Source organism: Ascaphus truei, unplaced genomic scaffold, assembly GCF_040206685.1.
Source record: "Ascaphus truei isolate aAscTru1 unplaced genomic scaffold, aAscTru1.hap1 HAP1_SCAFFOLD_944, whole genome shotgun sequence".
NCBI lineage: Eukaryota > Metazoa > Chordata > Amphibia > Anura > Ascaphidae > Ascaphus > Ascaphus truei.
The window spans coordinates 81,091-98,602 of NW_027457283.1; the positions used below are offsets into that span (position 1 = coordinate 81,091).

Sequence of the window (17,512 nt, forward strand, 5' to 3'; positions counted from 1 at the left end):
CTGCAGTGTAAGAGTATATAGAGTTGGTTTCATGTATTTACCATTTTATTTTAATTAAAAAAATCTATTTAACTATACAAAAATGTCTATTATTTACGCCTTATATATAATAAGCCTATAATAGTAATAATCCCCTCAGAACAGGGCATTACTGGCCAATAAGGCCCTGGCTGGGTTAAAATCCCTCGGCTTCGCCTCGGGCCTTCAACTCTTCCAGCCAGGGCATTATTGGCCAGTAATGCCCTGTTCTTCAGGGATTATTACTTAAATAAAGCGAGTGGCTGTAACCCCAACGTCTTACATGTTCTTTCTCTTGTGTTACAGTCCTGCTGGGTCTTCACTCATTCAGTACATTAAAATTCCATAATGAGCTGAACCTGAGAAATGCGGTGGAGTTGCAAAGAAAAGTCTCATTGGGATAAAGAGCTGCCGGTGAAAGTGGAGGCTGCGATCGCACTGCAGATGTTGATAAGCAACCAGGGCCAGGTAAGACAAGTGATGGACATTTGTGAAGCATTATGCTGTTTATGGTTCCTAGATGGGATAATTGCGGGATCTAACAATGTTCTCCCCTTACTCTCTGTCTGTTATCAATCTGACATGTATTTGGCACTGAATCCATTCTTTCTTTTGCTACCTCTTCTTCTATTTTCTTGGCTTTCTTGTGATTGGCTCTCTCGCTGCATGTAATTTGGCTGCTGCCTCATGGTTGGCTGCTTTATTATTGGCTGTCTTGTGATTTGGATCTTTGCTGTGTTGTCTTGTAGTTACTTCCTGACTGCAGCGTTGTGTCTCCTAGCTAAAGAGCATTTGAGACCATACATCAGGCATGTTATGCAAGAACTGCTTCACATAGTCAAAGAGACGGAGAACGATGACCTGACCAACGTTATTCAGAAGAGGATCTGTGAATACAGCCAGGAGGTGGCTCCCATTGCAGTAGACATGACAAGGCATCTGGTAAGTGGGAAAATATTTTCTTTATATGTAATGTATATTTAAGCTTGGCCCCCTGCAGAAGCACTTACCAGAATGCCCTCCTACTGTCTCTGTACGTCCTTCCTACCTATCAATTAGATTGTAAGCTCTTCGGAGCAGGAACTCCTTTTCCTAAATGTTACTTTTGTCTGGAGCACTGATCTGTTGTTTGTATTATTTGTTATTTATATAAGATTGTCAAGTGTATTACTGCTGTGAAGCACTATGTACATTAATGGTGCTATATAAATAAAGAGATATACATATTTTTATCTTTCACTAGCTGAAAGACCAGGCGTTTGCCCATGAGTTAAATTTCCCGCTAGGAGAAGGGGGGGGGGGAAGGGGGAGGAGGGGGGGGTAGGGGGGAGGAGGGGAGGGACAGTGGACAGGAGGAGGGGAGGGGGGGAGGGACAGTGGACAGGAGGAGGGAGGGGGAGGGACAGTGGATAGGAGGAGGGGGGGACAGTGGACGGGAGGGGGGGGGGCAGTGGATGGGAGGGGGGGGACAGTGGACAGGACCCCCCCCCCATGCGTAGCTCCGGTCCCCACCCTAGAGTGTCTGACACACACACAGTGACTCACACACACACATAGTGTCACACTCACACACACAGTGTAACACACACACACACACACACAGTGTCACACACACAGTGTCACACACACACACACACACACACACACACACACACACACACACACACACACACACACACACACACACACACACACACAGTGTCCCCCCCCACACACACAGTGTCACACACACACACACACAGTGTCCCCCCCCCACACACACAGTGTCAAACACACACACACACACAGTGAGACACACACACACACAGTGACACACATACACACACAGTGAGACACACACACACGTCACCTCTCCTTCTGGCCGCCGCCATCTTAGTTACTCCGCGAGGGAGGAAGGGGGTCCTTCCGGGTGCCGCCATCTTAGGCGCCGCATGGCAGCTGCAGGCTGCCTGCCCACTGCCTGTTGGAGCACCGGGGGTAGGTGAGCGGAGCACCGGGGGGGAGGTGAGCGGAGCACCGGGGGGGAGGTGAGCAGAGCACGGGGGGAGCTGAGCGGAGCACCGGGGGGGAGCTGAGCGGAGCACCGGGGGGGAGCTGAGCGGAGCACCGGGGGGGAGCTGAGCGGAGCACAGGGGGGGGAGCTGAGCGGAGCACAGGGGGGGGGAAAGCTGAGCGGAGCACCGGGGGGGAGCTGAGCGGAGCACCGGGGGGGAGCTGAGCGGAGCATCGGGGGGGAGCTGAGCGGAGCACCGGGGGGGAGCTGAGCGGAGCACCGGGGGGGGGGAGCTGAGTGGAGCACCGGGGAGGGGGGGAGGTGAGTGTGATGGTTTGGGGGGAGAGGACAGAGAGAGAGAGGGGGTGTGTGTGTGTGTGTGTGTGTGTGTGTGTCCTTTGGCCCGTCACTCCCGCCTCAGGCCAATGAGAGGTGTGCGGGGGAGGGTGGGCCAAGGGACCAATGAGATTTCCCCTAGGGACAGAGACCATGCAGACATCCAGACAGGCATACAGTGCTTTCACAAATATAGTATAAGATTATAAGGCAGCAAGATATTGTGTAAGGTAGTAACAGAAGGTGAGAGACAATAATGCAATGTGGCAATCTATGAACACTCTCCAGTTGTAATCCAGGGGGAGCATGAAGGGAAAAGAACATAAAACAAGAAAAACAATCTAAGTGCAGACAATAAAATTCAAGTGATATAAATTCTGCGTTCTTTCTTGGCTCATATGTGATGTCTACTTACAAGATGTAAGTCAAAATCAAGCGGTTTTTACACTCAATGGTCTCTGCTGTGCAGGTATTCCCACCAGGTGATAGGGTCTCCAGCTCTCAGCTCCGCAGCAAAGTGTATGTAAAAGAAATACAAACCATAGTGCAGACCAGTATAATGTAAAAAAACTAGACTTTATGGGGTTTAAAAAATGAACACTTACAATAAAAACAAGTATTTCAGGCATGTACCACAATCATTGTGATCAAAGAGAGAAGATTTTTGGTTTACACTTCAGGCTCACCCGCCTCCTCCGGTGTGACTTGGTGTGGACCACCACTCTCAGGTACTTTGTACCTCCAGCGGTGGGCGCATTGATCAGGTCTCTCTCCCCTCGTGGGTTCCTCTTCTGTGGGTCAATCACCTTCCATAACAGCTGCCCGCAGGCACTGTGGAGTTCTCCACTGGGATACAGCCTCTCGGATGGATGTTTCAGCTTCACTCGCACACCGATGCGTCACTTCCGCTCCGTCCCGATACGTCACTTCCGGTCGCGGTTCTGTGAGTATCTGTCAGTAAATTTCTCCTCTCTTCTCTCTCCTCTCTGGGCGGCTACCACTCTACGCGTTTCGCCAAAAAAGGGTGTGCGGCTTCCTCAGGAGTGTACCGCCCCCCTACTCTAAGGTGACATTATATACCTTCCTTAATTGGAATTTGATCTGGAACACTTGTGCATAAAAAAACTGGTCTGCACTTATTACCATCTGTGCCTTTGTATGCATGAAGGAGCGATTCCAAATAGGGAAAAAAACCTCTGACTCATGACAGGATTAACCTGTTATTTTCTGGAACCGCAATATGAGGTGATAAAACGGATAATACTCATAGCTTTTTTTATGGGTAATCTGATCGTCAGGAGGGTGATTCTATGGAATCTAAATTTTGTCCAAAAAAATTGGAAACAGTGTAATATAATAGGGATTAACTGTGGTAATATAGGGTTGAATCAGAATATTTCATGCTGTATATGATTACATTAGCATATTTCTATCTAGCAGGGAAGGGGTTAAATTGTGTCCTTATCATTGTTTCCATAATAGGGGAGATGTTACTTATTCTCACAAGTGGGCTTAGATTAGGGGGCGGTACACTCCTGAGGAAGCCACACACCCTTTTTTGGCGAAACGCGTAGAGTGGTAGCCGCCCAGAGAGGAGAGAGAAGAGAGGAGAAATTTACTGACAGATACTCACAGAACCGCGACCGGAAGTGACGTATCGGGACGGAGCGGAAGTGACGCATCGGTGTGCGAGTGAAGCTGAAACATCCATCCGAGAGGCTGTATCCCAGTGGAGAACTCCACAGTGCCTGCGGGCAGCTGTTATGGGAAGGTGATTGACCCACAGAAGAGGGAACCCACGAGGGGAGAGAGACCTGGATCAATGCGCCCACCGCTGGAGGTACAAAGTCCCTGAGAGTGGTGGTCCACACCAAGTCACACCGGAGGAGGCGGGTGAGCCTGAAGTGTAAACCAAAAAATCTTCTCTCTTTGATCACAATGATTGTGGTACATGCCTGAAATATTTGAACTTTGAAATACTGAACTTGAATTTTATTGTCTGCACTTAGATTGTTTTTCTTGTTTTATGTTCTTTTCCCTTCATGCTCCCCCTGGATTACAACTGGAGAGTGACGATTTGTGGGACTAGCGAAACCAGTCCCCACCAGCTGGGTTTGAGCAGGGGGTTTGAACCTTTCAATAATATTATCACGTTATTTGAACACAATATCACTGTTTAACAATTAATTGATTTGGTCAAAATATTCACTGTATATTATTAGTGTACACTAATAGAGTTAGCGCCGTTTTTCTTTCACCTTCACGTAGCACAAATCTATGAACATTGACAGAGAAAAGAGTCTGTAAACATGAGCTTATGAAGTCAATTCTAGGAGAGAGTGAGCGCACAAGGTATAGTGGGGGAGAGACTGGCTGGGCAGGGTGTAATGTTGGGCGAGGGGCTAGCAACATATAATGCTAGGAGACTGACCAGATTGGTTCTTAAGCTGGTCTCCATGAGCAGTATGGGGCCAGCTTGGCTCTGCTTGTGTCAGTATGGGGGCAGGAGGATGTTGGATAGGCTTCCCTTAAGAATTGAACTTTCACGGCACCTTTTACATGTGTGTAAGGGATGTTGCAGGATGGATTTGACCTGGCTTTCAAGGGCAAGTACGAGAAAGGTGCAGAGGCAAATATGTAGAGTAGAATACATTATTAATAATCATAGTAATGCATGTTCTTGTATAGTGCTACTAGTTTTACGTAGCCTTTTAGAGACATTTTGCAGGCACAGGTCCCTGCCCCATGGAGCTTACACTCTATGTTTTTGGTGCCTGAGGCACAGGGAGATTAAGTGACTTGCCCAGGGTCACAAGGAGCTGACACTGGGAATTGAACCAGGTTCCCCTGCTTAAAACTCAGTGCCAGTCAGGGTCTTTACTCACTGAGCCACTCCTACATTGGCATATACTCTGTGGCTAAACTACTGCTGCCTTTAGAAATGTTAACCCTTTAGTTACAGCAGACGTCTATAACATATGGTACTGTATGGGATCGAAAAACACGTTTATGTTGGGTATAGTCAATGCAATGCATATTGGAGTCCAGTAAAAACATTCTCTGCAATGCATGTCGTTTTGGAATCATAATGTGATATTGAAGTGATTTCAATCTTGGAATTCTGGGAAAAATAACTGGATATTTTAGCATCCATCACATCACCTACTTACTGCCTGTCCCGTCCATCACGGACATCACCATTATTCCAAACACTCAGGAATATCTCATACTTTACAGCAGGAGTGTCCAACTGCAGTCCTCAATGGTCACCAACTGATCAGGAATTAAGGATATCCCTGCTTCAGCACAGGTGGCTCAGTCAACAACTGAGCCACTGGTTGAGCCACCTGTGCTGAAACGGATATCCTTAAATGCTGACCTGTAGGTGGCCCTAGAGGACCTGAGTTGGCTATCCCTGCTGCTTTACAGCAAGGGTTTATATTTGGTTCATCAGCTGCTATTTTAGGAGTCTTGGTGCTTGTTTTATCCATCTTGTGCATCTTAATCTTCTAAGGCAAATATGTGAAAGCTCTTGATGCAAAATCTAAATGTGTGATAAGCCGCATTATGCCTCAGTTTAATTTACCTCCTGGTTATCCAATTACGCTGCAGTGATATTAGTCTTCACATCTTGACACCAGTGTGACACTGTGTCTTTCTTTCAAGGCTGACATATTTGCAAGGTTCTTCAGAGTGAGGAGTATGAAGAGGTGGAGGATAAGACAGTGATGGCCATGGGCATCCTGCACACAATCGATATTGTCCTGACCGTGGTGGAGGATTACAAGGAGGTGAGTGCACTCTGCTACTGCCTTTAACTGCTCTCTGCTGAGTGATCCCGCATAGCACCTTCTCTTTTCCTCCACTGTCTGCTTTGTTTGTTTGTGCCTGGAAATTATTCTTTACTGGGACACCTTTTATTTTCGGGATTGTAGCCTCTTTTGTTTTTTTTCAGGTAAAACAGCAGTTGGAGGAAATATGTTTACAGATCATTGGCCTTGTTTTGCAGAAACACATCATAGGTATCTTTCAAATATTCAGGTTTTAAATAACAGGACTCATGAGCCTGGCTGGCCTTTATGCACAAACCCAGGGTTTGTTTGGTTTCCAAACATTGGTTTACTACACATACAGTACACTGCATATAATATTTTTTTGTGTTATAGATCTTGCAGGGGTGGCAATTTTTTGGGGTTGGAGGGCCACTTGACAAGCTTGGGTAAACGTTGCCGGCTGCAAACATAATGTAGAATCTACACAAAGTCTGGGGTTCGCAAAGTTTATCATAGCTCCCCTTCTCGCAACCGGCATCTCACCTACCCACCTCACTCTCTCACTCACTTTCCCTCTTCTCTTTTAATAATCACTCTTCTTTTTTTTAATCTTCCCTATTCACTCCTCACTCTGATCCCCTTGCTCCTTTCTCCTCCTCCCCTTCCTCCTCCTTGCTCCCCTTCCTCCTCCTCACTCACCCTCTTTATCCCTCACTGTCCTTCAATCTCCCTCCTCTCCCCAACTTCCCTTCCCCCTCTCCTCCGGTCTCTACATGGGGTGCGGGCAACGGAGGCAGCAGCAGATGCTCTGCGTGCGTAGGTGACGGCACTGTAGCTGGATGTCCACCCATATAGTTATTTATGGAAGTTGGGCCCGACTTTCAGTCCATCCTAACTTCCATTTTAGGACCACCTGGGTGGGCTCCAGCCATGCTACTGTCTCAGCTGCCGAGCTGCTGCTGCTGCCACTGACGCTGCCTCAGTCGCCTGCACCATAGGCAATCATCCGACCTGCAGGCCTCACTTTGCCCACCCCGGCTCTAGAGGAAGAGAAATCTTTTCCATCACTCTCCACGGCAAGCAAATTCTGCATCATCCCTGCTGTTACAATAAAGAATATATTTTCAGCAGGTTACATTTCTTCAGCCTTGGTTGGTAATTCCATAGAGCAAGAATCTCCCCTGTAAGTTTTTTTTTGTATTGTTTGATATAGGTGTATATTTTTTTAAAAAAAATAGGAGATGGGGCACACGGATTTCAAAAATAATGAAAATTTATTAAAGCATACATTTATTAAAGCACATGCTTGAATACATTTTCATTATTTTTTAAATCCGTGTGCCCCATCTCCTATTTTTCTTATTTTCATAAGTAAACAGTTCAAATTTGATTAGTATTTCCTCTTACGGCTGACCTTACAGCAATCTGACTCGGCTCAACTACTTTTAGGTTTTCTTAGTTTAGAATCTGTAGTTTAGTTCTGATATATCCTTTTTAACGAATGTGTTCTAAGAATATCGTAGCTTGAGTATGGTATATTCTTCCTGGAGATTTAGAATGGTCAAAATCAGTGTCTGCTTCCCCTATCCATACACCGGTCATGCCATTCTATAGATCACCACTACTCTAAGTTTTCTTTTGGGGATATCTCCTTCCAAACGGGAAATGACTTGGATTAATGTCTTGTATATAATGTATAACCCTGTTCACTTGATGTAACTATGTATTTGTAACCATGTATTTCACATCATAACTCTGTGCCTAGGACATACTTGAAAACAAGAGGTAACGCTCAGTGTATTACGTCCTGGTAAAACATTTTATAAATAAATAAATCCAGTAACCACCAACCTTTTTCCTTCTGACTATCTCTCTCCCACGGCAAATGAAATTCCAGTGCTTACCTAGGCTAATTTTTAGATCAGCGTATGCCATATACACACAGATCTTTTCTTGGTACAGTACGCTAAAGTATATTGGATTCTGCCTTTGAATTTTCTATGACCTTATTGCCAGGTATGCAGGGAATTATGGTTGACAAGTTCCTGACCCACCATTTAGTTTACCAAAATCAATCCTTACGTTCTCCTTTACTCGCTGTTGCACACTTCCCACCCAACCTCTCTCTAATTTTTCAAACACCTTGGATATGGACTTGCCCTACTCTGAAGTGTACGACACTGCATGCTTTAATCACCTCTCTCCAGAGCAAACTCTGAGTAGAGTTATGCATGCCTAATATTTATACAGTACTAGTGTCCGTAATTCTAATTTATCGCTCCTCTTTCTATGCCACTAGGAATTAAAGGGAAAAAAGCCCAGGTTTTATTAGAGTATAGTGAATGACAGTTTAAGGACAAGTAACAAAGACTTTGAATTATTTCAATCGTTTTCAATTCTCTTACAAAAAAACAGTCGTCTTCAACGGATCGTCTTCTTTTTAAAAAAATATTTTTATAGGTGATCATCATAAGAACCACAGAATCCATATTTAGAGACCAAGAAATGTTACGTCCATCACATGTCTTTCAACTGCTGAGTCAGTCAGAAAGCGCCCATGGAATCAGTTTGTTCTGCAGCAGAAAGAAGGGATCTATTGATCTGTAGATTCTGTCCACAGGGTGACACAGATGGAACCTATGACCCATGAAAGCAGTCTCTGCAATGTGACACACTGACATAAACAGGCGGGGCTTCCTATTGACTTCTATAGCTAGGATTTGGTGAGATTAAAGTGTTAATTGGTTCTATCTTTGTGAATTCCTTTTACTGTATTTCTTGCAGAGTTTTATGAGGAGATCCTGTCTTTGGCATACAGTCTGACCAACCAGACCATCTCCTCTCAGATGTGGCAGCTTCTAGGCATCTTGTTTAAAGTCTTTCAGAGGGATTGCTATGAATACTTTACAGGTTCGAGATAATTCAGGTTTCGTTTATTTGCCCTTGTCTAGCTGATCAATTTTTTTTCTAATAACTGTTTATTTGCAAGATTTTGGGCTTACAGAAGAGAAGGGTAATGGGACCCAACATAAATTATAGTAGTAAGACATTTATACAAAAAGACCAAGGAGAGGGTAAACAGGAAGGAAAAAGGGATAAAAACAAATCAGTCCAAGTAAGGCCGCGGCTTGTAGTATAAGTAAAAAGTGCTTCCTCAGGGCCTGATGAAGCTGCACATCGTGGTGTTTGTATGCGTGACCTACGGAATACTTGGCAGCAGAGACCCGTCCACCTTACAGAGAGGAGTCACTTTTTTTAAAATTTTACTACAGGCTGGCAAGCTTCTGAGGCCTATTTTGGACCTAACTTGTCTGATACAAAGTCCGCATTGATGCTCGGGAGAAGGACACTTCTTTCCCTGAGAGATGCTTAGAGTTGTTTCAAAATGGCGATGCTAAGGCCGAGTCCATGCTCCCTGCTTGCTCGCTGAGGCGCACTGAGGCTCAGGAAAGCGGGTGCTTTCCCTGGCCTTGCGGTTGCTTACCGCACGCGCTCTCAGCAGGCCGTCAGGGGGTGGTCCGGGGGTGGGCGTGTCACTGGCCGGGGCAGGCCAGTGACATCACGGAGCTGGTTCGCCCTCATTGGGCGAACCGCTCACGTGACCGGCCTGTCTCGCCGGCAAGCAGGGGAATTTTAAATTCCCCTAAGACCTGCGCTTTCGCAAGCGCGCGGAAGCGCAGGTGAGCCCCTACTAAAGCCGCTCTAATTGCGACTGTAGTGGCTCAGTGCTGAGCGGGAGCGCGCGTCAGCACGCTTCCACCAGCAAGCGGTAAACATGGCCGAGGCCTTAGAGACTCGCAAGTATTCTCAAATTTGAATTGTTTGCCTACCGCGCTGTCCCTTGCACTGAGACTTGCCTCTCTGAACCCCTAAATTACTATCGGGATGTGAAGACGTACTTTATTTGACTTTTTTCTTGTTTGGAATCATTCATCTTTAGTTTTCCTTCACGCATATCTGCAATCCACAATATTCTGGGTCAGTTTGAGTGACGTTATCCAGGCCAATTTCAATTTGCTATTCCCTACGAGGATGGCGGATGCATTTCCTTCCAAGGATCTGAGTCTTTATTCTGGTGGCCGTGCTGATATTACTTTCTTCTCTCTGGTTTATCGTCTTGCATGCACGGACGCTATATTGGGGTCTCCGATTATTTTTGCAGTTGACACTTATGAGTTCTGTTATCGTGCTGTTTTTGTATGTACAGTATGTCTTTATTTATATAGCGCTTCACAGTAGTAATACAAACGGCAATCATATAAATAACAACCAATATAAATAACACGATGGGAATAAGTGCTTCAGACATAAAAGTAACATTAAGGAAGAGGAATCCCTGCTCCTATAAGCTTACAATCTAATTGGTAGGTAGGAAGAATGTACAGAGACAGTAGGAGGGCGTTCTGGTAAGTGTGTCTGCAGGGGGTCAAGGTATATGTATCAGGTGTACAGTATTAGTCACGGAGCTTCTCATACGCTTCTTTAAGCATGTGTGTTTTAAGGTGGGTCTCGGGGTGCTGCCGCGACGCGCTCTTGGAGCAATCACATTAATGTAATAAAATGTGCCTGTCCACTCTGGCGCTGTGCATGTGGACGTACGCTTGCCAATGCTCAGCGCTTTGGGAGACAGGCAAAAGTGATTTTCAAGCGCGCTGAAGGGTCACATGACCCCTCAGCAACGAATCAGACTGAGGGCAAAGAGAAATCCTTTTGTGCCTGCACACAACAGCAACAGATGTAGATTTTGCACTGTGTAGACTAATTAGACTAAACTCTAAATAGCATACAGTAGTTACAATAACAAGAGATCCCACGCATATATTTTATAAAAAATGTATATTTATTATTTCACTAGCTGAGAGACCCGGCGTTGCCCGGGATGTAAATGCGTAATAGGGAGTATTATTTATAAATGGTGGAACAATAGGTGACTGTTTGTTGTAAAGGTTGGATAATAATATTGAAAAGAAAGATGGAAGAAAATGTAATACGATGTTGTATAAAAATGGTTTATTGTAACCTCACCACAGTACAATGTATATTTTGGTGGCATAAGTGATGTAAAAATCTGAGTCGTGTGTCCTGCTAGGGTGTGAGGCGGCGGGTGGCGCGTGGGTTGTGAGTGCTGTGTGCGAGTGGGGGTCCTGCTAGGGTGTGAGGCGGCGGGTGGTGCGTGGGTTGTGAGTGCTGTCTGTGAGTGGGGGTCCTGCAAGGGTGTGAGGCGGCGGCTGGCGCGTGGGTTGTGAGTGCTGTCTGTGAGTGGGGGTCCTGCTAGGGTGTGAGGCGGTGGGTCAGTGATGTCGGTGCGTAGGGGCGGGAGGCAGCAGGTGTGTGTGGCGGCAGGTATGTGTCGAGTGTGGCGGGTGTCTGTTGAGTGCGTGCAGCGGCTGTGAGGCGGTGGGTGAAAGGCAGAGGCGGCCGGAGTAAGGGCGGGTGAAAGGCAGAGGCGGGGGTGGGGAGGCGGTAAGGCGGGCATGAAGGCGAAGGGCGGCGGGAAGCGGAGGAGGGGGTGGAGGAGGGGGGCAAGGGGTGGAGGAGGGGGCAAGGGGTGGAGGAGGGGGCAAGGGGTGGAGGAGGGGGGAAGGGTTAGAGGAGGGGGGGGGAAGGGTTAGAGGAGGGGGGGGGAAGGGTTAGAGGAGGGGGGGGAAGGGTTAGAGGAGGGGGGGAAGGGTTAGAGGAGGGGGGGGAAGTGTTAGAGGAGGGGGGGAAGGGTTAGAGGAGGGGGGGAAGGGTTAGAGGAGGGGGTGGAAGTGTGGGAGGGGGTGGGAGGGGAAAGGGGAAAAAGAGGTGGAGGGGGGGGGGGAAGAGGAGCGGAGGGGGGGGGAAGAGGAGCGGAGGGGGGGGTGGAAAGGGGAGCGGAGGGGGGGTGAAGGGGAGCGGAGGGGGGGAAGGGGAGCGGAGGGGGGGAAGGGGAGCGGGGGGGGAAGGGGAGCGGGAAGGGGAGAAGTGGTGGGAAGGGGGAGGAGGGGGGAGGTGGTGGAAAGGGGGAGAAGGGGGGAGGTGGTGGAAAGGGGGAGAAGGGGGGAGGTGGTGGGAAGGGGGAGAAGGGGGGAGGTGGTGGGAAGGGGGGAGGTGGTGGGAAGGAGGAGGAGGGGGAAGGTGGTGGAAAGGGAGAGAAGGGGGGATGTGGTGGGAAGGGGGAGGAGGGGGAAGGTGGTGGGAAGGGGGAGGAGGGGGAAGGTGGTGGGTTTGGGGGAGGAGGGGGAAGGTGGTGGGAAGGGGGAGGAGGGGGGAGGTGGTGGGAAGGGGGGGAGGGGGGAGGTGGTGGGAAGGGGGGGATGGTGGTGGGAAGGGGGGGAGGTGGTGGGAAGGGGGGGGAGGTGGTGGGAAGGGGGGGAGGTGGTGGAAAGGGGGGGGAGGTGGTGGGAAGGGGGGGGAGGGGTGAGGTGGTGGGAAGGGGGAGGAGGTGGGAAGAGGGAGGCGGAGGGAAGGCGGGGGGTGGGAGGCGGTGGGAAGGCGGGGGGTGGGAGGAGGTGGGAAGGGGGGGGGGCGGGGGGGAGGCGGTGGGAAGGGGGGGGGGCGGTGGGAAGGGGGGGGAGGCGGTGGGAAGGGGGGGGAGGCGGTGGGAAGGTGGAGGGAAGGGGGGGGAGGCGGTGGGAAGGGGGGGGAGGCGGTGGGAAGGGGGGGGAGGCAGTGGGAAGGGGGGGGGAGGCAGTGGGAAGGGGGGGGGGAGGCGGTGGGAAGGGGGGGAGGCGGTGGGAAGGGGGGGTGGAGGGGAGGTGAAGGGGGGGTGGAGGGGAGGTGAAGGGGGGGAGTGGAAGGGAGGTGAAGGGGGGTGGAAGGGAGGTGAAGGGGGGGGTGGAAGGGAGGTGAAGGGGGGGGGGGGTGGAGGGGAGGTGAAGGGGGGGGGGTGGAGGGGAGGTGAAGGGGGGGTGGTGAAGGGGGGGGTGGAGGGGAGGTGGAGGGGGGGGGTGGAGGGGAGGTGAAGGTGGGGGGGTGGAGGGGGGGTGGAGGGGAGGTGAAGGGGGGTGGAGGGGAGGTGAAGGGGGGGGAGTGGAAGGGAGGTGAAGGGGGGGGTGGAAGGGAGGTGAAGGGGGGGGGTGGAAGGGAGGTGAAGGGGGGGGGGTGGAGGGGAGGTGAAGGTGGGGGGGTGGAGGGGGGGGGTGGAGGGGAGGTGAAGGGGGGGTGGAGGGGAGGTGAAGGGGGGGGAGTGGAAGGGAGGTGAAGGGGGGGGTGGAAGGGAGGTGAAGGGGGGGGGTGGAAGGGAGGTGAAGGGGGGAGGTGGAGGGGAGGTGAAGGGGGGGGTGGAGGGGAGGTGAAGGGGGGGTGGTGAAGGGGGGGGGTGGAGGGGAGGTGGAGGGGGGGAGGTAAATGGGGAGGTGAAGGGGGGTGGAAGGGAGAAGTGGAGTGAGGGGAGGTGAAAGGGGGCGAGGGGAGGTGATGGGTGGGTGAGGGGAGGTGAAGGCCGCTCACTCACCCGTCCGGCAGGTCCCACGTGGATCTGAGGCGGGAGGCAGCGTGTTGTGGCCGCTCTCCCGCTGTGTCCCGGGCTGACTGTAGCGGCGCCGGGGGGGGGGGGTATCGGGGAGACACTGACACTGGAGGGGAGGGGGGGGGTGGAGGGGAGGTGAAGGGGGGGTGGAGGGGAGGTGAAGGCCGCTCACTCACCCATCCGGCAGGTCCCACGTGGATCTGAGGCGGGAGGCAGCGTGTTGTGGCCGCTCCCCCGCTGTGTCCCTGGCGCCGCCATCTTGGGCACTCGGCGCCGCGAGGCAGCCTGCCTGGCCACTGGCTGTTCCCCCGCCGGGGAGGGGTGAGTTGTAGCGCCGGGGAGGGGGGGGCATGTATATGTGTGGGGGGGGGGAGAGGTGGGAGATATAGAGGGGGGGTCTCACACGGCCGCTGACACTGGGTGGGGGGGGGGGCGCTGAAGGGGTAATAATAGTGTGTGAGCCCCGCTAATGTATGTAACAGTGTGTGTGTGTGTGTGTGTGTGTGTGTTTCACTGTGTGTGTGTGTCACTGTGTGTGTGTCTGTCATTGTGTGTGTGTGTCCCTGTGTCCGTGTGTGTGTGTGTGTCCCTGTGTCCGTGTGTGTGTGTCCGTGTGTGTGTGTGTGTGTCCGTGTGTGTGTGTCCGTGTGTGTGTGTGTGTGTGTGTGTGTGTGTGTCCCTGTGTGTGTGTGTCCCTGTGTTCCCTGTGTGTGTGTGTGTGTCCCTGTGTGTCCTTTGGCCCGTCACTCCGCCTCAGGCCAATGAGAGGTGTGCGGGGGCGGGCGGGCCAAGGGACCAATGAGATTTCCCCTAGGGACACCGGACATCCAGGCAGGCAGGCAAACATACAGTGCTTTCACTAATATAGTATAAAGAAAGATGGGAACTGCAAAAAAAAAATTAAAACACACACACACCTTTATTATACCTTTCATAACATTTCTGGGAGGTCCATCTCATGGCCTGTGGAGTTTTATGTGATAGACATTAAATACAATTATTCACCACAAATCTTAATTATTGCTATTAAAAAAAAATCCTGAATGAATTTATGGCTAGTCCCCAAACGAGAGCGCTCCCAGTTTAAAGCTTCAATTCTCTTCATTCTACCTTTATCTCCTATGAGAGGCGATTTTTACAAACGAACCTCTGAATGCTTTGTACGCTTCCCATACAGTCGAGCAGTTTGTGTTGGAGAAGTCAAGGTCATTTTTTCATTGTAATAATACCTGGGGATGCATAACAGATGTGATCACTCTCCATTGATGAATCATGTTGCACGGGGCCAGATTATTGATAAGAATATCTATCGTAGCATGATCCGACCATGTAATGTGAATACGCGACTGCTGAATCTGAGAGGCCAGGCGCGTATCCACCAAGTACATGTCAACATGTCAATTCAAGAGTATGATTTATGTGGCACTGAGACAAAAGTATCATCTATGGCCAATGGGTGTAAGTTCCTCCAAATGTCTACCAATTCCAGATCTTTTAACCAATCCAAGAGGATCCTGGACTCCTTTAAAACATGGATGATGGGGGAATCATCGAAATTATGTGATCTATCAAATTTAGTGTTAAGGACAGTATTAAAGTGACCACCCATGATGAGACCTTTTTTGATGTCCTCTAATAAAGAAAAGGTGCTCTCAAAAAAGAGAACTTTCGAAGCGTTAGAAGCGTAAACCTTGGCTAATATTATTACCAGAGGACCACCTACAGTTGCATACAAACCAGAAAAATGTATCTGCCCTCTTTTTTTGTTTTAATCTGGTTTGATTTTAAAAGAGATATTATCAGTTGTCAGAATGGCAACCGCTATCTCTCTTCGCTGGTGCTGAGGAGAGAAACACCTGGGAGTATTGCTTATGAAAATAAGTAGCTGAAGAACGTCTGCTAAAATGCGTTTCTTGTATAAAAACGACGTCCGCTGCTTCTGTTCTATAGTTAGATATGGCTAGTCTACGTTTCTGAGGGCTATTAAATCCCTTATGTTGATGGATTATCATAAGCAAAGACATGAGACTATGCAGTGAAGGTTATGTTGAGTGCCATAGCATTAGCCCCCCCCCCATCCCTCCCTCCCCCAGAATAACCCGTTGAGACGCATTTGATCGAAAAATAAACCACAAGGGAAAATACATTTGAGCAAACAAAAAAAGAGTTGGTAGGAAGCCGAAACACAGGAGTAGAGTAACCATGCCAACTTTGTGACCGGCACGAGACAAAAAAAATGGGGAAAGCACCCACGACACATCATGCGTCTTACGTGGACAGCCAAGACTGAACCCAGGAAGCACATAATACTGCAATAGGCATCTTATCAGCAGATTAAAACTGGCATAGTCATGAAACATAATGACCAAGAATAACTCTGCCAACTTTATCTATATAACGGAACAAAAATGAACCAGAAGACCCTACAAAAGGGAGAGAACCAAGTTATTTTAGAAACTAAGTCAACTATAATGATTTAAACATTTAAAAAAAAACAAGGGAACACAATTTATCAGACGATAACATCAAATGACTGCCATCGTTTGGCTGCGGCGGAGGGTCCTTCTGCGGCCGATCTGCCACTGGAACCTTCGCTGCCAGCCGCGTCTAAGTTGAGTTTTACTAGTTGGGGTAGGGGGTTAATTTAAAGGGGCCTTAGCGGTTAGGGTAGGGGGTTAATTTAAGGGGTTTTAGGGTAAGGGCTTAGTTAAGGGGTTTATGGTAGGGGGTTTGAGGTAAGAGTTTAGGGTAAAGTGGATTAAGGGTAGGGGTTCAAGTTTTTATGGCAGAGGTAGCGTTGGTTTGGGTTTTTGTAGGGTAAGGGTTACATGTCGGGACTTACCTTAGTGGCAAAGCGGCCGGCGGCTGAGCATCCCGGCAACGGGGTGAGTAGCGGCGAAGTGCAGATGGACAGCCACGACAAAATGTACTAGACCATTTCTCAATGTAGCGCCTGAGAAATGTAGCCGAGACCCATAACACCAGAAATGTTTTGTTTGCTACAAATGTTCTCAAATCCTTTAGGGTGCTGCATAGCAATGCACTTGTTTTCATGTGTGAATTAAGAAGAAAATAATGAGTCGGAATTGTCTCTCCTGTTTCTCAGGAGATCTTACTCCATTCAGGTTGTGTTTGTAAGAACAAAAATAGGTTTAGCTCCTGAATATTATTGTGTGACGACCAATTCTGAGGGAGTGAACTGTAACTAAAATCTCCCTCGTGCTCAGTTTAATCAATGCAGGAGTTTCTTGCATTTTAAGAAAATCTAATTATTTAAGCTGCCGATCAATCCATTCGCCCGTGATCGGTGAAAATACTGCTTCTCAAAGTATGGCTGCCTATTGTAAAGCTGCAGTTTAAGTTGCCGTTAAAAAAAAAATCTATATCTACAGCTTAACCTCTTTATAGCGCGGTCCTCGGGGGTTTTGTGGTGGTACTGCGCCCGCCGGAGGGGGAAACCTAAGAACACTCCCAGCCTTCCCAGACCCGGTGGGGCAGCGGCAACACCACGCAGCACTTACCCGGCATCTGGCAGCTCTTCTCCCTGTCTCTGCTTCCTGCTTCTGCTTTCGTCTTGCGAGAGCAAGCTCCCTTATAGAGACAGTGTGTCTCTGTGTGTGTGTGTGTAAGTGTCTGGGAGTCACGCCGCCCTCGGCGTGCTCCTCACTTACCGGCAGCTCTGACGGGTCCTCCCGCGACACGCAGGCAGCCTCTCTACGGAACGCCGATCACTACTCCACGTGGGCGCGCGCGCGCACGCCAAAACTCCCCTTCTACTCTCGGTCCGGCGGCTACGCTCGGTCACGCGGCCGCAAGCACAGCTACACAGAGGCGTGGCCACACGGAGCCGCACCAACCCCTTAAAGGCACAGCACCTCAAACCATTGCTGCAATCCAATGCAGTCTGGGCTGCATACTGGGCTTTATGGCTCCTCCCTTGGGACTCATGCTGGACCTATC

At 49.6% G+C, this 17,512-nt stretch overlaps 1 pseudogene; it reads left to right on the forward strand.

The window, feature by feature from the left end:
* LOC142486548 (importin-8-like) overlaps window positions 1-17,512 on the forward strand; it is a 56,561-nt pseudogene that overhangs the window by 23,133 nt on the left and 15,916 nt on the right.